This window comes from Podarcis cretensis (genome assembly GCF_951804945.1).
Source record: "Podarcis cretensis genome assembly, chromosome: 4".
Taxonomy (NCBI): domain Eukaryota; kingdom Metazoa; phylum Chordata; class Lepidosauria; order Squamata; family Lacertidae; genus Podarcis; species Podarcis cretensis.
The window spans coordinates 27,143,878-27,171,265 of record NC_137173.1 but is presented as its reverse complement, the minus strand read 5'-3'; the positions used below and the strand labels follow the sequence as shown (position 1 = coordinate 27,171,265).

The window sequence follows — 27,388 nt, the reverse complement described above, 5'->3', positions numbered from 1 at the left end:
ATACTGTGGGGCTTACATCCAAGTATACACAAACAGGATTGCGATGCTAGATTAATCAGGTGACAGTCCTTATGTGACAAGATGATTGAGGAAAATGACTCAGATCTTCCCCTTTATCTCCACTCCCCCCGGTTCAAAAGGTTCAACTCCGAGGCTTTCTCAGTTCAAATGAATCACTGATGTTACAGTGGTTTTAAGTCTTAATCATTAAAACCAGTAAGAAGCTAATGCTATTTTATCAGATGCTTTTAAAACATTATCCTGGGCAAAACAAATTACTGACAAGAAATGAAAAAGCATACCTGCTTCACTGCTTTGAATTCCATTTGCAGCTTCAGCGGTGCATGTAGCCCTTGAATATTTCTCAGAGTAGAAAAATTCATCTTATCTTGATTCAAGGAAAACTACAAAACAAAGTGTTAAGAATATACTTGTGTTCTAGAACAACTGGGGAAATGTGACTTCCTTTCTTAAAAAATGTTTATAATGCTTCACATAAATGTATTTTCCTAGCTTACTTTAAATACTTCTACTCATTTAAAGAAAAGCTGGAATTTATACGCACCCTTATCAATCCACCACAACATGCTGTTTCTGGCAAGCAGAGTACATCTGACTCCACCTCATGGTGAAAGTAAAATACTGCCAAATAACCCAAATCCCATTCATGTTAATCTTAAATGAATTACTTTCAGTATTGAAGGAACGCTAACATCTGACTAATTACAGAAGGGTGTGTGTGAGAGTAAGAGGTGTGTTTATTTGCCATCTTACAGATGCTTGAGTGATCCATCCATCTGACTATCCAAGCCCATTGCGGGAGCATTCCAAACCCAAGATCCAATGAAATGAGAGGAGTTTGGAATGAGCAGGTCTGACTTATCCTGGCTCAGCTGCAGATATGCTGCCCTAAATTCTCTATCCCGCCTGAGGCTGAAGTAAATCCTGAAAAGGGGCTGTTCCTGGGAAATGGCAGGATGGGGAAGGAGGAGACTGACCCATATTCTGAACTCCATTCAGCTCATTCATGTGACCTAACAACCCACCATAAGTTACACTGACAAAAAGGGTGGTAAGTAAAAGCATTTAAAAAGATTCTTTTGCTTCTTCCAGGCTCCACTGTTGAACAGAGTGTGTAAACAAGAAGAAAATATTCATGCATGTTTGAGCCATTGTGGAGATTTGAGGATAAAGGCAGACAGCCTCTATGCTTCTGCCTCATGACATCTCCCTGTTTCAACTTTCCTTTCTTCCTTTCCTTACTGAGTCACTTATCAACCCCACTGTCTCTCTCTCCCACATTCATCATTGTGGCTGCTAACATTTTGCTCCTCATGCTGCAAACATACATTTCTTTTCCGCCTTCAAATCTCTTTTCAAGACCCTCTGTTAACATACATCAATTTATGAACTACAATAACCACATTATTCCTGTGCCACCTCCTATGCCACGCTTCTGTACTGCTCATCATGCACTGTTCAACCAGCTTGGATCTGCCCTTTCAAGTTGGGTTGAAAGCTTTCCGATAGCGAAGACCGCCAACTGAAAATACAATCCCATACACTGATCAGAAGTCCCACCAATACCAACTGGGCTTACTCCTATGAAAGAAGCTTTGGGAGCACAGCCTTTAGGTTTCAGTTTCGCCCCCTAAACACAGCTGGAGCCAAGTGTTAGAAAAGTATCTGTCCTGTAAAATTAACAGTTTTCTATCCACTGTTAGGGACGTGGGTGGCACTGTGGGTTACACCACAGAGCCTAGGACTTGCCGATCAGAATGTTGGAGGTTTGAATCCCCACGACGGAGTGAGCTCCCATTGCTCGGTCCCTGCTCCTGCCAACCCAGAAGTTCGAAAGCACGTCAAAGTGCAAGTAGATAAATAGGTACTGCTCCGGTGGGAAGGTAAATGGCGTTTCCGTGACCTGCTCTGGTTCGCCAGAAGCGGCTTAGTCATGCTGGCCACATGACCCGGAAGCTGTACGCCGGCTCCCTTGGCCAATAAAGCGAGATGAGCGCTGCAACTCCAGAGTCGGTCACGAGTGGACCTAACTGTCAGGGGTCCCTTTACCTTTTTATCCACTGTTAACTGAAAAAAGTGTATAGTATGGCCACGTCACACACATATTTAACTTGCGTGATTTTAACTATGCATGGGCAATAAATCCCACAGGAAGTTGGACTGTCCCCTGAGAGCATCCCTAACATTCCCAGAGCCAGCACACCAAGCAGGCCTTGCCTGAGAAGCGTGGCATAGGAGGTGGCACAGGAATAATGTGGTTATTGTATCGAGCTGTTTTTCCGCCAAGTAACTCCAAGCACATTCAGCACAAGAAGAGATTTTAAGCTCTCGTCCTTGTTTCCCAGGCAAGGCCCACTTAGCACTCTGGCTCTAGGATTGACAGGAGTTCTCTCTTTCTCTTCTCCTCACCTGCTACCTTACCCTCAACAGCTAGCTGTGGGGCAAATCCAATGGCAACACAATTTGGGCTGCACATGGTTTTCACATATACACATTACCCCTAGCGTAAGATATGGGGCAACTGTGTACCACTTGCGCTGTTTACAGTCTAAAAAGATGAAGTGTACTTACATTTTTCTCTGATAGTTCCAAAGGATGAACAGGGAAAAGTTCACTCTTCACATTTGTAAAGCTATAAAAACAATGTACAGTATTAGTACTGCAACTTTTATCTCAAAATATCATTCACAAAATATTTTGGACAGCAATTCCAGGTAAAAATTTTGTGGCTCTGAAGTCTGGAATTAATGGCATAGAATACATAAAAGAACTATTTTCTCTTCTTTAGTAGGGTGGAAGTAATGATACCAGCTATGTGTGTGCAGGAAACAAATACTGTAAAGTCTAATGCCTGTTTGCATATTCTCTTGGAAGTGAGTCTCCCCATCTACAGTGGGGCTTTTATTTTTTATTTATTTAATTTGTATACCACCCTTCATTCAAGGCTTGCTGGGTTAGGGGGCACATGAAGAAGGGCCTCAGATGATGATCATAGGGTCTGGGTCAGTTCGTGTGCAGAAGAGTGAGTTGTCAACTTTGGCTTTAGTTTAATGTATAATAAAACTTTTTACCTTTCTTATTTTATAGGCAAAACAAAATGAACAATCACCACACTCAACCTGAGTACAACTACGTGTCATCCTTAGCAATGATTTTTGCATTCTTTTTCAGTGATCTGAGCCAGAACAATATAAATTACAAAAAAACAAACAAAAAAAAACCCAAATAGAACAAACCCAGAGTAAGATGAACATTTACATTTTCAGATATGCAAATTATTGAAGCTTAAAACTGTACAGTTCACTTAGTTGTTGTTGTTTTTTAAAAAAACCTCTGGCAGTTGACACTGTTCTGAGTCAAAAACTAGTCCATTTGAAGCTATTTGATATGTAACAAACCTGTCCATAATGGCTAGCAACCATCTGATTTTAAAATCTTCTGATTGAGCACCTGGAAAATTCTGTAATGAATAAGAACCTTTCTCTAAGTTAATTGTATATAGGGCAATACAGGATATACTACTCTTTGATTGAGCCCAATTCATCTTCGATCTGGCCTTATTCATGTATTATTTGGTTACTTTTTCCAGAAAGATGAAGTCAAAGTGACTTAAAAACATTAAAACAAGTGTAAAAACAAGAGAAAAACAACTTAAAATGCTCAGAAATAATATGCATTACACAGTTGTTTATTGCCCTACTGAATAAGTTACTGGTCAGATATTGTGTAAGTATAATTGCAAATTGGAATTCACATCTCAAAGGAAAAACAGAAAATTTACAGGGGTAAGTGGCCCTTTTATGTTCAGATTTACATTTAATATACCCATTTACCCATCCAAGGACTCAGAATTCATGATGCATTCGAAGTCCACTTTGGCATCTTAAGGAAAAATTACATAATGGATCTTCGGCTCAGAAATATCCTGAGATGACATTACAGGGGAAATTGAATAGTTCAACAAGAAACTGTTGTAGCATTATGCAAGGACCTTGAAGCTTATCCACGAGAAAATCATCATCCGCTTTTGTATTTTTTCCTGTCTCCTATTTTAATGCTTCCAATGCTTTTTTGTTTATCTGTTTTTCAGGTGGTCTTATTTGTCTGTGTATCTTTATGACAATTCTGGAAGGTCCCTTGAGTTAGAAAGGCACGGCATATTTTCATTAAAAGTAATAAACAATGGCAGACAATTTTTCTGAAATAAAACTTGATCATCACTGAAGTGTTTACTCTGCAGTGTCGCCACAGAAGCATGCACGCTGCTCGCATGGTGTTTTGGTGATGTCCAACAACCCTGACAAAAGTCCAGTATAAACAAGCGGTGTCCCCAGAGAAGGTTCTTAAAATACCTACAACATACAGGGGAGCAGAGCAAGATTTATTTAACTGATAATCTATGCACCAAATGAAGGGAAGGCAGAATTTTATAAGAAATTACATGAGACATTAACAAACTATCTGGATTACAAAGTGATTTTATTAGGCAATATGAATGGGGTTGTATCTACAAATATGGACAAAGCGCAAAGACAGGTGATCTCCAAGGACGGGAGACTACCTAAGACTTTCTTTGAAATGACTGATAACTTGGACTTGATCGACATTTGGAGAATAAGAAACCCCCTTGAGAGGGAGGGAACATTCTTTTCAGAATCACAGATGACCTGGACAAGAATAGATCAAATATGGATTACTAGTGGGATGGCTCCTAAGATAAAGAAAGTGGAAATCTGCCCAAAGACATGCTCCGACCACAATGCAGTAAAGATGGAAATGAAAACAACAACAGCTGGCTCTTTTAGATGGAGAATGAATGACACCCTATTTAAAGATCCAGAGGTGTACCAAAAGGCCCAAAAGACTTTGAAGGACTATTTTGAGATAAATCTAAGGACAGAAGTGGAGAAACGAGTGATCTGGGACGCAAGCAAGGCCGTGATGAGGGGTTTCTTGATACAGCAGAACTCCTTGAAAAGGAGGAAACAACAGGAGAAGAAAGACAAAATTTTGGAAAGGATAAAAGACAGTGAAAAGAAACTGAGATCCAACCCAAAGTCACATGAGATCTTGAGACAAATCAAATTGTATCAGAAGCAATATATGGAATTGATGAACCAGGAGATTGAATGGAAAATTAAACGAATGAGACAAAAGACATTTGAATCAGCAGATAAATGTGGGAAACTCCTGTCATGGCAATTGAAGAAGAGACTGAAATTGAACACAGTTACAAGTTTGGAGGTAGATGGAAAGAATATTTCGAAACCAAATGAGATCAGTAACTGCTTTCAGAGCTATTTCAGAAGACTGTATGCACAAGGGCCGGAAAACGAAAGAGACATTGAAGAATTTCTTAAGAAATATGGATTACAAAAAATTTCGCAACAAAGTATGGCGTTTTTAAATGAGAAAATAACTGAACAAGAAATTGAGGGTGCCATTCAAAACATGCAACTGGGGAAATCTCCAGGGCCAGATGGACTAACCTCCAGATATTACAAAGCCTTGAAAGACTGGATAATTCAGCCACTTAAGGAGGTTTGCAACGAGATATTAGAGGGGAAAAGGGCACCTGAGACGTGGAAAGAAGCCTTCATCACACTTATACCAAAGACTGAGGTTGATAAAAAACAGATCAAGAACTACCGCCCTATATCACTACTTAATGTGGATTACAAAATTTTCGCAGACATTTTGGCAAAAAGACTAAAGAAGGTGCTGGTGGAGGAGATTCATAAAGACCAGGCAGGCTTTCTCCCGGGTAGGCATATATCTACTAATGTAAGGAATATAATTGACATTATAGAAATGCTGACAGTGAACATTAATACGAAGGCAGTTTTAATTTTTGTGGACGCGGAGAAAGCCTTTGACAATATATCTTGGAAATTTATGAAAAAGAATCTCCATGGGATGGGGGTAGGCCAAAGGTTTGAAAATGGTATAAGTGCAATTTATTCTGAGCAAAAGGCGAAGTTAATTGTAAATAATGTGGTTATGGATGAACTACCTATAGAAAAAGGGACACGTCAGGGGTGCCCAATATCCCCATTACTTTTTATATCGGTCCTGGAGGTCCTGTTAAATATGATTAGGGGAGATCAGCTGGTAAAAGGGATTCAGGTCGGAGCCAGACATTACAAATTAAAGGCTTTTGCAGATGACTTAGTACTGACCCTGCAAGAGCCAGACACTAGTACCAAAAGAGCTTTGGAATTAATTCAAGTATTTGGCCAGGTCGCAGGATTTAAGTTGAATAAACAAAAAACCAAGGTATTGGAAAAGAACTTAACAAATGTTGAAAGGGAAAGATTCCAAGAGGAAACTGGGTTAGTGGTGGCAAAGAGTGTAAAATACCTGGGGATTAACATGACATCTAAGAATGTGAACTTATTTAAGGACAACTATGACAAGTGCTGGACTGAGATAAAGAAAGATCTAGAAATATGGTCAAACCTGAAGCTTTCCTTGTTAGGTCGAATTGCTGTGATCAAAATGAATGTATTGCCTAGAATGTTATTTTTGTTTCAGACATTACAAATTGTTGATAAACTGGACTGTTTCAAGAAGTGGCAGAAAGACATATCTAAATTTGTCTGGCAGGGCAAAAAGCCCAGAATTAAGTTTAAGATACTTACCGACTCTAAAGAAAGAGGGGGGTTTGCCCTGCCGGACTTAAGACTTTACTATGAATCGGCAGCTTTCTGCTGGTTAAAAGATTGGCTACTTCTTGAAAATGCAGACATTCTAGATTTGGAAGGATTTGACAATAATTTTGGTTGGCATGCATATATCTGGTATGACAAGGTTAAAGTGTATAAGGGTTTCAAAAATCATATTGTCAGGAAAGCACTATATAATGTATGGATACGGTATAAAGATTTACTGGAAAACAGAACTCCCAGGTGGCTTTCACCTATGGAGGCTAAGGAAGTAAAGAAACTTAATATGACAACCAATTGGCCGAAATACTCTGAGATTTTAGAACAAGAAGGTGGTGAATTTAAATTACAAAGTTATGAGAAAATAAAGTCCAAGGTACGAGATTGGCTCCATTATTTTCAAATAATGGAGGCTTTCAAACAAGACAGGAAAATTGGTTTCCAGGTGGAGAAATCGAAATTGGAAACAGAATTGTTAGAACCCAATACTAAGAATTTATCAAGAATGTACAACTTGCTGTTGAAGTGGAATACAATAGATGAGACTGTGAAGTCTGCTATGGTTAAATGGGCACAGGACATAGGTCATGACATTATGTTTGCTGACTGGGAGCAGTTATGGACCACAGGTATTAAATTTACGGCATGCAATGCCTTACGAGAAAACATTATGAAAATGATTTATAGGTGGTACATGACCCCAGTCAAGCTTGCGAAGATTTACCATTTGCCCAATAACAAATGCTGGAAATGTAAAGAGACTGAGGGTACCTTTTTCCACCTTTGGTGGACCTGCCCAAAGATTAAGGCCTTCTGGGAAATGATTTATAATGAAATTAAGAAAGTGCTTAAGTGCACCTTTAACAAGAAACCAGAGGCATTTCTCTTGGGTATGGTCGGCCAGTTGGTGCCGAAGAAGGATAAGAATTTCTTTTTGTACGCTACTAGGGCAGCAAGGATTCTTCTAGCAAAGTATTGGAAGACACAAGAGCTACCCACGCTGGAGGAATGGCAGGCGAAAGTGATTGACTTTATGGGACTGGCAGAAATGACCGGCAGAATCCGCGACCAAGAGAAAGAGACTGTGGAAGAAGATTGGAAGAAATTTAAGATGTATCTTAAGAATTATTATAAAACTGAGGAGTGTTAAAATGCTGAGGGAAAAGAAGACGTAGAATTGCAGCGATAATTGGGTTTAAAAATTTAGGGTGGAATAGAGAAAGAGGACAAATTTATATTTAATTGGGTAAGATAGGTTGCTGAATAATGGTACTAAACTAAGGATGCAAAAAGGGAAAGGTATGGGGAAGTCCGGGAAAAGAGGGTTATGAAAATAAGGTTAAGAAAATATGAGTTTGTTGTTTGTTTGTTTCTATGTTGTTTTTTTTGTTTGTGATAAAAAATTGGAAATTAATAAAAATCATTTAAAAAAAAAAATATTTAACTGATAATCAGGGATGAGCTCCCTGGATGCAGATAGTATAAATGACTGCCTTCTTCTGCCTGTATTCTTTCTGTGGTTGCAAAATATCCATTAAATAAATGAGATAATAGCTTGGAGAAATTGTGCAGGGTATACATATTAAATTGCCAAAACTGTAAGGAGTATTGCAGGTTTAAATATATAAATTCAGATTTGTTTAATGCCACATGTGAGGAAATCGCAGGGACAATGTAAAAAAAGATTACTTAGGACATTATTGTCCATCCTATCAATTACATTTGATAGCAAATATATAGCTCAACATGTTGGCTGTCATTTCACGAGACATCTCAAAGAAAGAGCTATGGTTTATTTTAACTAGTCCTAATGCCTTGCCCACGTATTTAGTGGAATGACTGCCAACATATATGCAGAAGCGCTGCATGCCTAATGCTGCCACTGAACAAAATAAGACAACACGATGGCCAATAACAATGGCACTAAACACTATTTATAGACTAATACAAATGATCAGAAATTGCAATCAAAGTCTCTAAATCTTCTTAACCAGTCACGGAAGAATAATTCAATCTTGATCAATTCTTCATCAGCCAAACTTATAAGAATTAATATGAGAAGGATGCAGTTCAATTTCTTAACAAGCCAATCTTACATGTAAGTAAATATAAACGCTGCAGAAAACATGCTCTGGATCAGTGCTCATGTGATACTATGACTTCTCATATTAATTCTTACAAGTCTGGCTGGTGAAGAATTGATCAAGATTGGCTGATGAAGCATTGAACGAAACAGACTGGCTATCCGGAAACTCTGTTCCGGCGATATTTGGTGACAGATTGTGTATACATCGAACTTTTGAATTATTCTACCGCAACTGATTAAGAAGATTTAGACTTTGGTTGCAATTTCTGATCATTTGTATTAGTCTATAAATAGTGTTTAGTGCCATTGTTATTGGCCATTGCCATCGTGTTGTTATTTTGTTCAGCTTGTCTATAATGACACAGGGTCTGTTTACGGATTAATGCTGCCACTGGTCTGTTTTGACAGAAGAGAGTTCTCTTTTTGTCAAGCCTAACCTATGAAAATGATTCTGCCCAGAGTCTCAGGGGAATGGGATCAGTTTCTAAATTCCACCTTCAAACTAGGCCAAACCAAGTTCACCCTGTTCCCGCTATGTAGGAGCTCTGACATTCACGTGGTCCCTTCATTCCATGAGGCAGGCTGCTGGGAAACTGCAGTTCTGTCTGCTTCTGGAGGAAGGAAGGCAAAGAGCTTCCACCCAGTTCAAGAGGCTGAACTGGCTCCTCCACTTCAGGCAAGCAGGAAGCGCTCTGGAAATGGACACAAAATCTTGGATGGATCCAGTTTTAGTTCCACAATTCTGTGGAAAGAATCTATATTTAAGGCTCCTACTGTCAATAAATTTATGAAGACAAATAACTGGGTGTAACTTTGGAAGATCACCTCACGCAAATATTTAGTAAACAAATGTTTTGTATCTAAGGAACTGCCCAGCCTACGTGGGAGAGATGAGCTCCCTTTCCTTTTGAAGTCAGAGGTGCAGGGGTGGGGACTTCTCCTCTTACTGCAGTCCTTCATCCAAGATGGATAGAAGAGGTGGAGATGGCCTATTTGGGGCTCACCACCTTCCCAGATTGATGGGATTCATTTGCGAGTGGGGAAGTAAGAGCTTCTTTTTCCTCTCGCCTCTCAACAGTCTTGACCAAGCCACCTCTGCACAACCCACTTGAAGAAAAGCAGAGCAAGTACACAATTCATCCAGGAGGCAGAGAAAAACCATTTCAATCACACTTTGGATCTCCATCATCAAGGCACACAAGGAATTCACCAAAGTATTTCAATAGCTTTCTAGTGCTTACCCTCTATTTATCACATCGCAGCTTTCAAATGCTCCAGCAGTTGAAAAATCAGAAACTGGAACACAGTCCTTCAGTTGAGATCCAAATGCTCTGGTATTCTGAAACGGAGATAAGTTACTATTAGGAATGTACAACTCAAGAATGCTTTCAAAATGACTGCTGCTAGATACATTTGCTTTCAAGGGGTGGAATTCAATTTTGCGCTACTATAAATGTTCCCTCTGTGCAAGCGTTTCAGCTTGCTGGACAGAATGATTCCCAACTGCACTGTTCTGGGGGTGCTCCCAATGCCAATGCTATGCTAGGGGGCATGGAGAGAAAGGCAAAATCCCTCTGTGCAAGCAGGAGACCTTGCACGGGGCTTCTTAGATGAATCCCACCCATGGGGTCTAATTTAGTAACTTTGTTAACTAGAGATCACACCAATCAAAATTTAGGCTACTTTAGAAGGCAGGCAAGACCTGTAGAAAATAAAGCAATACATGCGTGTTGACTCCCAAAGTTACTTCATCTACCAAATATGGACACAAATTTCAGTTTGGGGAATATACCCAGCCAGATGGGCGGGGCATAAATAATAAAATTATTACTATAATCCACTGTGATTTATTCTCAAACTGTCTATAAATGGCTTCATCATGGTGGTCCCCAATAACACTTACTTGCTGCTCATGGTATGTAATAGAATTTAAACCCAAATACAATCTCTCCTGGGTTTCTTGCATGTAAGTATTCTAATTTGCTGAACACTGCTTTGTTCTTCATGTTCTAAATCTCACTCTGATGCTCTTGAAGTGGTCTTCTGACCAAACTCTCCAAAAGCAATTCTAATATAGCAAGCCTAGGTCAACCAGACTGTTGCTAATGAAAATGTAAGCACTTTCCTACTAATCCCCAGGTGCCAGTCTGCCCACCTGGTTTGGAAAAAGGCGTTCTTCCATCAATTGTACAAAGCAGGTGGGACGAGAAAAATGAGCACTGTCAGGCCTTTTATATTGGGTACTCTGCTTGCCTCTTGATTTCAAGAATGTGCTTAAGAAATAAACGTGTTACAATGTTAATTCTGCAGAGATAAGAAAAATAAAGCAACAGAAATAGCGGACCTAAAATCAGCTTAGTTAATATTTGTAACACAGAGAGAACACTATTATTCTCCATTGTTCTGTCCAGCATATCAATTTCTTCTCTATGAAAGAGATCAGACTCTAACACATTTTTGGAACTTTACATGCAGTTGTGAGCAGTTATTTACTATTAATAACACACCACAGTAGACAAAAACCAGGGAAAAAAAGTCCACAAAAAAAGGTGAGGGGATACATAACAGACTGATTTATGAACAGACATACAAACTGACGCAATATGGGCTACCGGACAGGAGACTGGACTAGAAGTCAGGATTCCAGCAAGTATAAGCAGCATTTCTGTTTCCTTTCCCACCATCAGCTTTTCTTGTTTATTTTAGTTGTACATTGTTTGTGTCTCTTGCAATAAGTCTGTATAGTTTTTTGCACCACACACAATCCTGGCTGGAATCTCCAGGCGCTTCCTTTACACAAACATACACCTCCATTTTGCAAATATTTGGAGTGCATAAATTAAAAGCAAGCTGAATTATTACAGCACAGGGTCTGAAATTGGATAGATTAAGTAAATAAAAGGACTGAACTGCAGGAAATCCCTCCGACAGCGACACTGACACAACTGTTCTATTGCTTCCCTGTGGAAGTGAGATGTTTGCAAAGTAAGCCTGCAAAATCTTTGGAATGGCCAGTAGACAGTGACCCAGCAACACTGGCAAATGAAGAGTAGGCCCATAACAGAGGAAATGTATTTTGTTGCTCTGGAGTGGGTTAATTTTCCCCCCTTAAAAATATTACACCATCCCTTAAGTTATGTTGATCGTGCCAGGTGATAGCCAGGTGTTGATAGTGCATTTCAGCTCTGTACTTTCTACATCAATTGTGACAACTCTTTCTACCCATTACACCAATGGTGAACCCAAGCAACAACTTGTGTATGATAACAGTTACCCCACAATGCAATTCCTTTTTATCTTTAATTGGAATGTTTCTACCTGTGGCTGTTCTGTTTACCATTTCTTCTTGCTATGAATTTACATTATATGGATGTTTGCTATATTGTCCACTACACCTCACTGACAGCCTGGTGCTGGAAGAGTCAATATCTGTACTCTATTGTATAGAATTCGCCACCTGTAGTTCATGGGGAATACAAAGGAGGATGCCAGATGTATCTGACACCAGCTGATCTTTTTTCTTCCTCTGTGCTTTTGACAAAAGCCTACCATGCAGAAATATGACTAGCGAAGAAAAAAATTACACCTCTCCATCTCAGGAAAAACCATACAGAAATTTAGCAAGTGATGCGTTTTTGGCACAGAGTGACTTGGTGGGAGGAGTTTCACCAGCTACATTTATGTATTAAAGGCGCCCCCCCCCCCGGCCCACACATAAAAAAAGGGCTACAATCCTACTCAAGAGCATTACTCCAGTAAATACAAATAGTGAGGTTGCTGAGTAACTGTGATAAAAAGGGAAATCTGGACAAAGAGAAGCAAAACAGAAACTGGAACAATTTTTAAAAAAATAAATAAATCTCAAAGGGCACATCCAGGGCTGGATTTAGGTTTGATGAGGCCCTAAACTACTGAAGGTAATGGGGCCCTTTATATGTCCAGCTGTCCTTTGTCAACAACAAATTGTCGGTTTTTTGTGTTGAATACATGCTATATGCGGGGCCCACTACTTAGATCATAGGAGCCTACCCAACACAAAACACTATTGCTGTATGTAGGTTTTATTTTATTTTTTTATCTTATATTTTGGAAATGTACATTTAGCTTTTTTCCCCTTTAATTTTTTGATTTTTTAAAGAAGCTATAGCTTCTTTCGTTTACAAGTAAATCCGGCACTGGCGCATCCACTTATAGCAGCGTCCAGGCCATGAATTCCCAGCTCCCTCTTCACGGCGAAGACATGGACACGTCTGGACGCCCGGGGACTTCGGCAGGCGGGAACCCCTTCCAGACAACGCATGTCGGGAGGGAAAGAGAGGGGGCTTCAATGCGAAGTGTGCGCGGGGGGGGGGGGGGGGGCATCTCTCAGCCCGGCCGCGACTCGAGAGGGAGGGAGGGTCGCAGCTGAGTGAGGAGGGCACCCCCTTCGCACGCAGAAAGCTCCGAGTTCAGTCCCCGGCACTTCCAGGTGGACCTGAAATCCCGGGGAGCCGCTGCCAGTCAGTGCGGACAATACCCAGCTGGGTGGACCAACGGCTCTGACTCGGCATTAAGGCAGCTCCCTATGTTCGTGAGGCGGATTGAGATAGGATCCCCCCCGGACTCGACTCCCCCCCCCCGGCTATCGTGACGCCAGTTCGCCTGACGCCCCCAGGGTGACCCGGCCCCAAGACCACGTTCCTTGACTGAATGCCGCTTACCATCTTTGCACCGTCACTCGCTCCCTCTTCCTTCCGCCAGCTACGAGCGAGGGCAGTGACGTCGCGCGCGCGTGCGTGCGCACAGGATGGCTCTCGCGAGAAGTGTTAAAGCTCGGGCGGGAACGAGCGAGGGCCGGCGAGGTAACGGCTCGCCCTGGCGCCGAAAGAGAGGACGGCTCCTGCCTCTCGGCGTCGTGTCGAGGGAGCGTGAGGGGAGCGGCGCGCGGTGTTTCCCTTCTTTCGCCCGCAGCTCTTGCCTCAGCGTCAAAGGTTCAATACACCCCTAGCTGATAATAACATTACAACTGTCTGAAGCGCCCCGGTACGGAGCGCGACAGCAGAACTCCAGTAAAACGCAATAAAGGCGACGTGTGAGGCATTTTTTTTAAAGCTGACTTGTTTAATTTTAAGCTGAGAAACAAAAGCAGCGGTTCAGAGACGAGTAACAGCCCTTTAAAAACGCTTAAGCGACCAAGAAAGCGTTATAGCCCTATACTTGAAAATAACGTGTTGGCGCCAGTGCAAACTCGGACAAAAAATACCTCAGCGCAACCTTGGAACACCTCAGAAAGGGTTCAGCTGCGCTTTTTAAGTGGCTGCTTAAGTCAACGCGTTCTGGCTTGCTTGCTTTAATTGTTTGATTTTGCTGTGTTACCATCTTGGTATTGTATCCTGCTTGGAGGTGATTTCACAATGAAAAGCGAGTAACAAGTTTTGTATAATACCAATACACTGTAAAATCAGTAAAGCGGATATTCTTTCTACTAGCCACTCTTAAGCGTCCTACTTCAGTAACTGTTCAAACCTGGGCTGCCAAAAAACAACACAGTTGCATGCCACCTCAATCTCTGTTCAGTGGAGACTGTGGTGTTTTTATGATATATGGTTCATTTTACACACATAACCTGAGCCTACCATGCAGGGGCGCTTAGCATTGACACCCCACAATGCCTTGCTTGTCCCATAGTCACACAGCCTTGGTTGGATGAGAGCAGAAAACAAGCATGGTTCTCCCTTCTGCTCACACACCACTCTTACCGCTCTCACCACTAGCCAGGTGAGGGGAAAGGGCCCACCCAGGTATCCTGTGGCACAAAGCCACTTCTTTTGCTATATTAAAGGCCATGCTTAGGCTCAATGCTATTTTTCTAGAAAAAGAGGTGCTAGAACTCGCCATGAACAACTCCCTTGTTCTCCGAGAATGGCAATGGTGCTCACCTGAGAGGTGCCGGAATGGAGTTCCTGTGAGTTCCCCCTGAGGGAAAAAGTTACACTTGAGAGACAGTCGAATATAAATAATTTTTGACGCTTTTAAGGGGGCAGGTATTATTCTGCCTAATCAAATTTGGCGTGACACAGCCTGAGCAGGTGGAAATATGATTCAGAATTATGACCCTCAGAAATAAATGGCATTAGCATGCCACAAAGAAGAACCTCTATTTAATAAGATGATTCCACTACTGGTTTAAAATAGAGGGAGGGAATCAACATAGTGATAAAACAGATTGCTCCAACAGTGCAAGCATTTGCTCTTTCCTCCCACGAGGCTCCAATTTTGTACAAATGGCATATACCTATAAATCTGCCAATGTCCGCAGGGTAGCTAAATTCAATACTCTCAAAGTCCAGACATGTCTATTGATTATGGTTCCTAGAATATGTTCAGAAATCTAACTCTCTTCACCTTTCATCTCCTTTACATTATTTCTTGTATAATTGAGAAATGAATCCAGTGGCAGAACCTTTTGTGATTGTTTGGCTGATAGTATTCTATACTCCAAATTTGTAGGGGACACAGTTGGAAATGGAACACAATCTCAAACAGTTATTGAATAACCTCTTCCCCATCTCATGGCATCTCCTTGACCTTCAGCTACGCTCATTCAGCTTGTAAGTATAGCTCCTTTTCAAACAAGTTTGAGTGGATCAGGGGAATGTATATGTCTGTTTTATGCATGTTTTCATTCTTTTTGGTTAATAACAGTTTATTTAATGACAGATTTTTTAAAAAGAAAAGATTTTTTATTCACATGGCTGTAGCCAGGGGGGCAGCTGCCCCCTAAACCAATCAAAACCAATACAAATCTGAGGTTCTGCCCACTTAACAAAAGCCTGCCCTCCCCTAACAAAAATCCTGGCTATGCCTATGCTTATTCACTAGAAAATTGAAAAGATTAAATTCATTTATTCATTAAATCAATATGCATTAATACTTGCTGCACCACCTAAATTGTGAACATGAGGAACAGGAAGGCCCACATGTTTAGATAGATAGATAGATAGATAGATAGATATTGTCCAGTAGCACCTTAGAGACCAACTAAGTTTGTTCTGGGTACAGTATAAGCTTTCGTGTGCATGCACACTTCTTCAGATACTGGTACCTGTTTGAAATGGGTCAACATAATTGACTTCATGGAAGAATTCCTGCAACTGCTGTGTTGCAACCCTTCCAAAAAGGGATTATTTACGACCTCAGGGTTGTTGTGACAAACAAGTGGGTCCAGGGTGGGCTTTTACAAAAATGGTTGTATGAGTAAATAAACAAATGTAATTACAATGGAGGAGTAAAGAAGTAAATGAAACTTAATAAATGAAAATAATTTATTACACGCACATAATTACAGTACATCCCAAAAATGTTTACAACCTTTTTTAAAAAAAAAGTCTTTAAAATGACAAAAAAAGAATTTCATTATCAATTTAAGGATGTGTTTCAAAGGTTGTCCTTTCCAACAAGAGCTTACACAACAAAATTGGTTCAATAAGTATGCCAGGAAAGACAAGGGACATTAGCTAGTGAGGGTACGCAACTTTGCTGCAGGAAGAGCCAGAATTGAATATATGGCTATTGTGGCAGTAGCCCCAGAGCTGAATGTGTGGGAAGCTAAAGCAGCAAAGGAAAAAATGAGGCCTGTCTCTACTGCAAAGGGAATTTTAAAGTGATGCCATTAGCACCATGCTCCTAGTCGGTATTCAAAGGACAGTTTTGGGAAAGGCAATGCTACACCAGTGTTTTTGCCATTATGGGTCACCCACTATCACTGCCCCTTCTGTGGCTGCTGTGCTTCTTCCCATATAGCTACTAGGCACATTTTCTCCAGCTCCAGTATGGTATATTATCAAAAAATATGTGCTAATAATATTTGACACTTCATTCAATTTTATTTGTCTGAAGGATCCAGAAAAACAACTACAAAGCAGGAAGTAATTTAACATTTTTGTCTATATGTTTTAGTTTGTATTTTTCAAGATAATAGTAACTACAAAGGTTCTTATAATTTGATATAGGTAAGTGGGTTTTTTTCCAACCGATGTGATGTAGGATGAACAAAAAGAAACAACTACATGTTCCTGTTTAGTGAAATTTCTAGAAAAAAATCAGGCTCGTCACTAAATATATTTATTTATTGAGTGTTTTGGTTTGTTGATGAGGAAATGACTATAGAGATGAAACATTTACATTTCAAAGTTTTTCTTGTAGGATATAGACTGGACACCATCACTACACGTACATTACTGACATCATCTTCATGTTTAGGCTGCATAACAGAAAGGAATGTAGCCTTGTAGTAAAGATTTAGTTTTCCTTTAAAGGCAGACTTCCACACTAGGATAAACTTCTAGACATAAATAGAATAAGATGTTGCTCCTTTGTTTCAACCAATCTGTGAAGTTTACAATTTATTTCTCATCCTTCCTTTAAAGAGCATAGAACAATATATTAAGAAAACAATCCTATTCGTGTTTACTCAGGAGTAAGCCCCACCGTGTTCAGTGGGGTTTACTCTTATGTAAAAAGGTAGGCATACATGTCTGGGAGAAAGCATCATTGAATGTAGTCCGATGGGCAGATCAATCCAAACTATCAAAAGCCAATATAATTTACACCAAGGTAAATTATGCCATTGTAACTCACCTATTTGAAACTCCATTTGGGAGTGGGGCTCCTGCCAACTTAGACTTCTTGAGCATAACAGAGGGAAGCTTTACTTGTGTTTTCAAATAGCTACAATTATAGATAACTATCTCTCTCTATATATAGTTTGAAAGCACGTCAAAGTGCAAGTAGATAAATAGGTACCGCTCCGGCAGGAAGGTAAACGGCATTTCCGTGCGCTGCTCTGGTTTGCCAGAAGCGGCTTAGTCATGCTGGCCACATGACCCGGAAGCTGTACGCTGGCTCCCTCGGCGAGATGAGCACCGCAACCCCAGAGTTGGTCACGACTGGACCTAATGGTCAGGGGTCCCTTAACCTTTTTTTATCTATAATAGCTAATACTGTACTTAATTTGGTCTTTTATCTATTTGTAGTTTCCTGGCAAGGGGCTTGCCCTACATATTTCCCATTGGTTCTCAACACCTTGCTGCTTTAAGCCAGATCAATGAAACGGAAATCAGCTGTTATTCAAAACTTAAGTGTCAGATCAACCCATTAACCTGGAATGCATAATTGAGACCTGGGTCGTGTGGGTGGTCACGTCTATTGTTACAGATCTAGGATAACGGAGTTTGGGGGTGCAAGGGCACCCATAACTGCTAGTTAGTTAATGTTAGAAACTAATACAGGGATGCGGGTGGCGCTGTGGGTTAAACCACAGAGCCTAGGACTTGCCGATCAGAAGGTCGGTGGTTCAAATCCCCACGATGGGGTGAGCTCCCGTTGCTCTGTCCCAGCTCCTGCCCATCTAGCAGTTCGAAAGCACGTCAAAGTGCAAGTAGATAAATAGGTACCGCTCTAGCTGGAAGGTAAACGGTGTTTCCGTGCGCTGCTCTGGTTCCCCAGAAGTGGCTTAGTCATGCTGGCCACATGACCCAGAAGCTGTACGCCGGCTCCCTCGGCCAATAAAGTGAGATGAGTGCCGCAACCCCAGAGTCCGTCACGACTGGACCTAATGGTCAGGGGTCCCTTTACCTTTACTTTCTATATCTTTATAATAACAATATGATCTCAGCAAAAATAATGGCCACAGGGCAGGGAGAATTATCTGGTTTTGATAGTAGTTCAATATGAAAGGAGGTCATGGGCAGTGCTGAGGACTAGGGTTCCCTCTGGATATACTGCTATTATTCATTGTTGTTATTCAGTGTTTCAAATTGCTTGTCACTCAGTCCTATGAAAGCATACTCAGAAGATAAAAGTCCACTGTGTTCAATGAGGCTTATTTACATAGGACCACAACCTTAAGTAAACTGTTAAGTATGTAGGGCATGATTTTCAATAAAACTGGTGTCATAAACCCTTTGCTTTGTTTTTGCTGTAACAGATTAACACAGCTATTCATCTAGAAATGGTTAATTCATTTCCATAGCTCTGCTTATAATCAAGTTGTTTTAAGTTCTTCACCTATGAATATACATAACCTAATAAAAAGAGATCATCTTTACGGTGTTGTTGTCACATAACAATAGTAATAAAAGTGTATTGTGATTATAGTTATACCTTTATAATGTCAGTGAACACCCTGTTCCACATATATAAACCTCTACGGGAAAAAGCTTTATCCTGTTGAGGAAAGATTTCTTATACCAAGAATTTGTCAACAGCCATTCATGAACTTGTTAAAGCGAAAGTACTTTTTATTTGCATTCATGAAATAAAATAAACATATTTTCTTTGATCCTTAACCAACCCTTTATTGTTAACTTGCACTAGACTTTTATGTTTCAGTGCTCATTGTACATGTAATTATTTGAAAAGTGATTTTGTTTTAAATTATTTAGCCTTTTCTGAATTTTAGATAAACACAGGCATGTTTTGCTAGCGATTAAAAATACATTTCACCCAACACTGCAGAACGTAGCAAAGATAATAATGTGTAGGCGTCAGTGTGTTCCAAAACAAGACTCTCTGGGGACCCCTTTTAACACACTGCTATGTTAAAATCGTGTTCTGAAAGCCTCAGGAAACCCCTACTCGAACCCACCCTTTCCTGAAACTGGTGAAAGTATTTTTAAAAACACTAGAGTGAAAAAAGGCTACTGCTAAAATATTGCCAAACCAGATTGTTTCATTTAGTTACTGTTACCAGGTTTTTCATCTTTCAATATATTGATAATTCTAGTGTTACCAATAATAATGTTAAATAAAACGTTAATGATGTCAGAATACCTCACAGTATAATGAGAAAAGTAAGTTTCCACGACATAGTCTGTGATAACATATTTTGATTATATGTCATATAGTCTTTTCTTTTTTAAAAAATTACGTTTTCATAGAATTGTAGAGTTGGAAGGGGCCCAAAATTTCATACTATCCAACCCCCTACAATGCAGGAATCACAAGTAAAGAATCCCGACAGATGGTCATCCATGCTCTGTTTATAAACCTTCAGTGAATGAGATTCCACCACCTTTTGAAGTAGTCCATTCCTCTGTCAAACTGCTCTTACTGTCAGAAAGGTATTCCTAATGGTTAGTCGGAATCTCTTTTCTTGTAATTTGAATCTATTCAATCACTATTCATTGATGCTACCTGTAGCATCTTATTCACTTCTGGTGTTTTTAACTCATTCAACAACTTGCAGATTTATTCTTCGTTTACTGCCATATTGGATTCGATCCAGATTTGCAATGCAATCCTAACCATTTGTACTCAGATGCAAGCTTTATTGAATTCATTGTGGTATATTCCCAGATAAGAATGCTGAATATAATAGCCCTGCTGGATCAGGCCAGTGGCTCATTTAGTCCAGCTTCCTGTTCTAACAGTGGCCAACCACTCTCATTTCCTGCAGTTTACAGCAACTGGTATTCAGAAGCATAATGGTGGTAGAACAATAGTCATTGTGGTTAATAGCCATTGGTAGCTTAGTGTTCATGAATTTGTGTAATCCTGTTTAAAAGCCATCCAAGTTGGTTGCTGTCGCTGCCTCATGTGAGGGCAAATTCTATAGTTTAACTGCATTGCGTAAATAAGTACTTCCTTTTGTCTGTTCTGAATTGTCCACATTCAGCTTCATTGGATGTCCACAAGTTCTAGTGTTATGAAAGAGAAAGAAAAAAACTAATCCACTTTCATTGTGCCATGCATATTTTTAAAAACTTCTATCATGTTACCTCTTTCTCACCTTTTCTTGAAACTTAAGATGTTCCAAACACTTCATCCTTTGTTCATAGGGGAGTTTCTCCAGCCGCTTTATCATTAGTTTCCATTTTTAAACCTTTTTCAATTCTACAACATCCTTTTTGAGGTGAGGCAGCAAGAACTGGAAATGGTATTTCAAATACAGTTGCAGAGTAGAGGTGGGGTTGCAGCCTTAGTCATATTTATGCTTCATGTAGATTCATTGAAATTAGTGGAACAATTCCATTGATTTCAATGAGTCTACTCTAAGCATGATTAAGTCTGGATTCTTTTTTTTCTTCAATCAAAAGTTTTATTTATTTCTTATACCCCTCCTTTCAAGAAGCTTCCTTCAAGAAGTGGTATATATCTACTACTCATTGTATCCTCACAATAAGGTGACGTAGGTTAGATAGAGAGAAAGCAACTGGGCTAAGGTGAGTTGTAGCTAGTGGCTGAGTGAGGATTTGAATCCTGATCTCCTGTGTTCATAGTCTGACTCATACATCGTATGTAAATGATTGTAAGTTAATTATTTCATTTAAGACAAGGTTCCGCATGTGACGTTAACATATGAGAGTGCTGGAGGTGAAATAGTTAAAACAGTTAAATAGGTACTCAATCAGAACCCAGGGAGGTGGAGTCAGAAGGACTATAAAAGCAGCTCTGGGAGGGGCAAAGGGGGGAGTTCGTTGGGAGTTGGGTGGTTGGTTGGAGTGGGAATGAATTGGGATAGAGTCTGGGGGTAGGTTGAGTTTGTGTAGCGAAATAAGCTGAGTCAGGAACCGTTAGGAGCTAGGAAGACAAGTAAATATCTGAGAGGTAGTTTAGTGAGTGAGAGCAGGTAGCGGAAGTTATAGGTCTGTATAGGCAGCCCATGCTTGTAATTGACTGAGACCATTTATGAAACCACACGCTTGTTAAACTGCAATAAACAAACAGAAGTTTATGTTCCAATTTAACCCTGACTGGACTCCGTATTTTACCAGGTAGGGCTTGGGTGGTGGCAGCGAGAAATAAAGTGGTGGCACAGGGATCAATAGACGGTGAAACATCCGGGGAACCTGTGTTATTGCCACACCGCACAGACAGCATATTTGCACAAAGCAAATTCCGTGCATCAGAGAGGAACCAGGAACAAATGAAGTTCACTACACCAAGACACCTGCCTTGAAACCAAAATACTGGGAGTGTAATATTTGCAAATGATCACCAGAGGGTGCTCAGTAGCTAAGTGTGCTTGACCTTTGACAATGCTAACTGTGCCTGCTGAGAATGCTGCTGCTGTTTCAGCACCACGTTAGATTATACAGGTCTTTTAATTGTATTCTATGAATGTAAAAATGTTGTAGATCAGAAACATTTAGATCTAGAATATGTGTAGATAGAAAAGTACATGAAATACAGTATTTTAGGGCCAAACTAAATATGACATGGGAGAGGCATCGTGTCCCTGGTGTTTGTTTTGTTGCTAAAAACATCTCTGTGGGACTCTGGTGCTGGGGAAAGAGGTCTAATCCTTCTCTCCCAACCTGCACCATGGCCTAATCTTAATTGCCCTTGTAAAGCTGCTGTTCTCCTTATGGTGGGAAACATAAAGCACTCATATTATGTTTTCCTTGTAACAGCTTCAGTCAGGGTTGCAGAAAAGGTGGGCAGAAAGAATTAGATCTCCCTCCAGGGCCACAGCCCTGATTCAGATGTCATCTTTCTGATTCTCTTTCAGCAAAAGAAAAAGATGTGTCTTGTTTAGTTTGACCATGAAGGAATATATATATAACTGAGGTCCTGGGGAACAATGCATTAAACAAGATGATATGCAAAATAGTAACAATATGTGGGTGTCGTGCCTTACCTAAGCCTGAACCATGAGTCTTCTTCAAATGAGGACCCTGATAACACAAAGTATGAAGACCTTTTGGGGCTTTAATGAAATTAATTTCATTGAACTGTTACGTTTTTTCATATTGTAGAAAATAAAATAAAATGCAGTAATATATTTATTGCCAATAAAGGTCAGAAATACACGCACTGGCTCTGTTATGCAGCCTGATGCTCAGGGACTATTAAGACAACATAATTCGTAGATACTGAATCCACTACCTGTCTGGCAATGTTGTTGTATTTTTTTGTCGTAATGTACTTTAAATTCTTTACACCTGGTGTTAGGCTGAAAAGAAAACTTGAAATTCACATTAGCAGTGGATCTTTTCCTAGTTTTCCATTCATCTCTGCCAGTGCATCCTCATCCAGTCCCACACAGTCAATGCTGGCTTTCTACCCTGGATCACCTTCAAAGCATCTGACAACTGCAAAGGTATTGAAGATACACATTCATTGTTTATTTTCAATATTCATTCTTAATTACATGGAAATCAGCAGTTCATTTTTTTCTTAAGCTAAGTTAGGCTCATACTGTGCTAAATATGTAAGACTAATGTGGTAATCTCTTATTCTCCTTAGACAGTTGACTTACATTTTGTCTCACTATTTTCTGTCAATTAGTAAAATTGTTTGTGTTTTCAATTTTTTGTATAAAATATAGTAAATGCTCCCAATATTCATGTTCAACCTGTATATGTGCATTTTTAAGAATCCCAATCTGTTTCTAAGTACTGTCTGCTTTCTCCAGTCTGTGCTTCTGGAGCATAATGGGGCCTGCCACGCCGCTGGCGCACGATTTCTGTTCTCATCCTGAAGCAAAGTTCTTAACCCGAGGTTCTATTTCTGGGTTAGCGGAGTCTGTAACCCGAGGTACCACTGTATTGTGATTTAACAGCTGGATCTGTCTGCCGAAACAAAAGATTACTCATTTTCTCAGGGTGTTTCCCAAATCAGCTTGATTTCATTTCTCATGAGGAATAAACAGACATGGGTTTTTTCTTTAGAAGCATAAGCCACAGAACTACTCAGAAGCTTAAGGAGTCCTTCATCTGCCTCAAGACACTTTGCAATCTGACTTGGGAACATGGTAATTTCCCTCAAATCACCCTAATTTGCCTCATAATTTGTGGTACACCCAAAGCCAATGTATACCCTTAGTAAATGCCCATTTGCTTCAAATTCACACAATCAGTTTTAATTATTCAGATACTTATTTTCATTGTGAAAATGTTTTTAAAATAATTTTGACTAGTAACTTTCACTAACAAGTAACATTTAATAATTCAATAACAGCAATTTAAGAGACATTAACTAATAATGTGGTTGCTGATAATTTTTGTAGATTTAATTCCTGATTTCCAAAATGATTCCAGATATCTTAATGTACCTGAGCCAAAGGCTTTAACTGCAATGAAAGAAACACAGATTCAAATATTTAAAACTTTTAAAGTTCAAAACTATTGTATACTTTGAAGTATTCTAATAACTAAACTAAATGAATTGCAGTTTAGAAATAATCATAGTTATACAGACACTTGATTCTTGCTGACTCATTTATTGAAGGGGATGTTAAAACTGGGATACTTCCATAAGAGATAAAAATATGAAATGTAGTACACAGAGTTCCAGACACTATGCCATAATTACTAGGAAAAAATGTGGTTTTGTCTTTTGATCAAAATGTGGGACACAGAGCCTACAGGTGTGCCTCTTACTTTAAGAAAAAGGGTTTAGGCATGGATCCTAAACAAGTGTATTAGTTTAAGCCTTATTGAACACAGTGCAGCTTACATCCTGGTTTAAGAAAACATGTATGATTTCTCTGATAGATAGATGCTGTTGAATATAGAGGTTATGCAGCATTCATGAGTAAAGATGGTTTCATTCTGGTGCATTTAAGGGGAGTGTTTTATCCAAAAGAAGGGATAATGAGGCAAACAAGCTACAAGTCCTATTGAGGACAGATAAGAATTGATAGAGCCTGAAGAAGAGTGAACAGAAGTGACATGAATGTGATAAATAGAAGATAAAACCTTCATGACAAATGCCATCAGTTTTTTACAAATGAAAAATATTTTATAGTTTCTACCCAGTTGGGAGATTTATTGCTTTTCAGACATTATTACCTTGGTTTAAGAACAGCTTAGTTTATGAACAATTTGGATTAAGAACGCTGCAAACCCAGAAGTAGGTGTTTTGGTTTGTGAACTTTGCCTTGGAATAAGAACATGTTTTGCTTCCTGTTGAGTGTGTTCCATTTGTAAATTGAGTCCCCTGCTGCTATGGGAAAGCATGCCTTGGTTTAAATGCTTTGGTTTAAGAACGGACTTCTGGAACGGATTAAGTTCATAAACCAAGGTACCACAGTATATGGCATGCAGTAGTTACAGAAGAGTATATCTGTGGAGCCTTGTTCTTCTAACATGGACACGTGTAGCAGAAGATGTATATTAAGGTGGATGTGGGAAATTAGGTAAGTGATAAAGGACTGGGCATCTTAAGCTTTTAGGGTGCAAATCTCTGCTTATATTACAGAGAACAAGACAGGGCAGTAAATGTGTCCTCATTTTAAAACAATATGTTTAAAAAATACTTCTCTGTACATCAACGTGCATGGGTCACTTCTATTTTGTTCTTTCCCATACTAAAAAGCTACACTAAAAAGCCAAAGTAAACTACATAATGCTATCATCCTTTCTTCTTTAATAAGACAGTGCTGTTTTTTTGGAAAATATAGAGCCAGCTATTAGTCTCCTGCGGATTCTTTGAGGTCTACTGGAAGGGTGTTTGGGGTATCTTCTAAATGTTATTGGATAAAAGCTGAGACTAGATATCCCACTGTTTTTAAAGAGCATGCTGAGGCAAACCACTGTTAAGTTGTGCAAGACTGCACATTTCTTTATTCTCATTTCTCAGCTCACATCCTGAAACACATATGGTCAGTGTTTTTGTTTTGACTCTTTCTGATGATTTTTTTTAAAGAAAGCCAATGTGAGAGAATACTTTAAATGATCTAATCTTTGTTTAAGGGTATTTTGCATGTGAAAGAAGGAAAATGTAGACATGCTGAGGGCTGTTCTAACCATTCACATCAATATTCACTGACACATCTTCACCAATACCCAGATAATACTTTTAAAGAAACAGTGATTGCCTAGAATAACAGGCAAACGTGTCTCTCCTCCAGGTTGTGCAGTGGGCTCTGTCACTGCTGAGACGACAGCTGTACCTGCCAATAGTGGGCAGCTGGGAAGGCAGCAATGTTCCCACCATGTTAGAAGAGTCCCACTGAGTTTAGTGGAACTTTATGTTAGGTCAATAGGTATAGGACTGCAAGCTTAATCTTCCAGTCTAATGTTACTCATATTTCACAGAGTTCCATCTTTAGCATCTCCCTAAAAGGGGTATGTGAGTTAGGGTTAGATTTCTTCTAGACATGTTGGACTATGAAGAGACCATAGGGTTTTGTCAGAGAATTAATCAGAATAATCTAGGTAAGATGGCCAATCCTTTCTACAAGCCCAAACTAGGCAATGTTTTTGGTGGTTCTCTACTTCAGCAACGAGAAGAGAACTCTATGATTTGAGAACTGTTGTCCAATAGAACTATTTAAACAAGTACCGGTATTCTCAGAAAGGATATAATCTATTATTACATGGTTCTGAAAGCTTTGAAACGTATTTGAAACAGTATATCAAAATTCTCAAGACCCATAAAGCTCCAAATTAATAATGATCCGCTGCTGCAACATGCATACAGTGCAGTATCTTTGTTATATTGCCGGGCACTGTGACTTCACAGTCCTAACTATTTATGATGTACCAATAAAATGCTTGACATATTCCCATGAATTTACAATGACAGTGAGATGAGGTAGAACTCAGATGTAGAACATAGTGAAGTGGAAGGTTCTGAAGGGTGAAGCAGTGGCGGAACTTCATGCTCTGGCACCGGGGGGGGGCGGAGTGCAGGCAGGGGCAGGGGCGGGGCTGGCGTGCGTGCGTGCGTGCGTGCTGCCCGCAGGAGCATTGCGCACCGCTTGTGGGGGCGGGGCGCCCAGCGCGGGCGGGGGAGCAGCCGCGATGGAACCCCACTGGGATGCGCTGCCGGGGGCAGAGTGCTTCCCCTGCACTCCTCTTCCTCCACCAGTGGGGAGAAGATATTTTTCTCAGCATCAGGAAACCAATGTAGCACTCCTGCCTTAAAATAGGAGTCGCAAGTCTAAATACATACCTCGGGATGAAGTAGCTTCGGGATGAGTATTTTCGGGTTGCGCTCTGCGGCGACCCAGAAGTAACGGAGCGCGCATGCGCAAACGCTCAAAATGACGTCACATGCATGTGTGGAAGCGGCGAATCACGACCTGCAGATGCGGGTTGCGTTCGCTTTAGGGTGCGAATGGGGCTCCGGAATGGATCCCGTTCGCATCCAGAGGTACCACTCTACTGTTCTTTGTTTTAATTTATGTGGTTCCACTTCTTGATTTCACTGTTGTATCCATGACATCACATTCATTACCAGTACTGCACCTACTGTATTTTTAACTTTTTCTACTAATGCAAAAAGTAGAATACTTTAAAGTAAACCTTTTTTACATACAGTGGTACCTCGGGTTAAGTATTTAAGTCGTTCCAGAGATCCGTACTTAACCGTGCTTAACCTGAAACTGTTCTTAACCTGAAGCACCACTTTAGCTAATGGGGCCTCCTGCTGCCACTGTGCCGCCGGAGCACAATTTCTGTTCTCATCCTGAAGCAAAGTTCTTAACCCGAGGTACTATTTCTGGGTTAGCGGAGTCTGTAACCTGAAGCGTATGTAACCTGAAGCGTATGTAACCTGAGGTACCACTGTACTGCAAAATGCCTTCATAAAGTTTAGATCCATTGCTTATGGGCAGAATAAATGAAAGCAAAGAATGATCTGGTTGCCACATATATCTTCCTTTAGAAAGCTTAAAGTGACTTAT

At 40.1% G+C, this 27,388-nt stretch overlaps 1 protein-coding gene across 7 annotated transcripts in view; it reads left to right on the top strand.

Moving 5' to 3' along the window:
* Positions 1–13,478: 13,478 nt before the first annotated feature.
* The window catches only part of FLT1 (fms related receptor tyrosine kinase 1), a 147,815-nt gene continuing 133,905 nt past the window's right edge, over positions 13,479–27,388 (top strand). For 5 of the 7 annotated variants that reach the window (XM_079973357.1, XM_079973355.1, XM_079973356.1 and 2 more), the window contains exons 1-2: positions 13,479–13,742; positions 15,262–15,362. The gene's annotated coding sequence lies outside the window, so the exon portion shown is untranslated. The remainder of the gene's footprint in view (positions 13,743–15,261; positions 15,363–27,388) is intronic. The other 2 variants (XM_079973358.1, XM_079973352.1) reach the window with 1 other exon arrangement.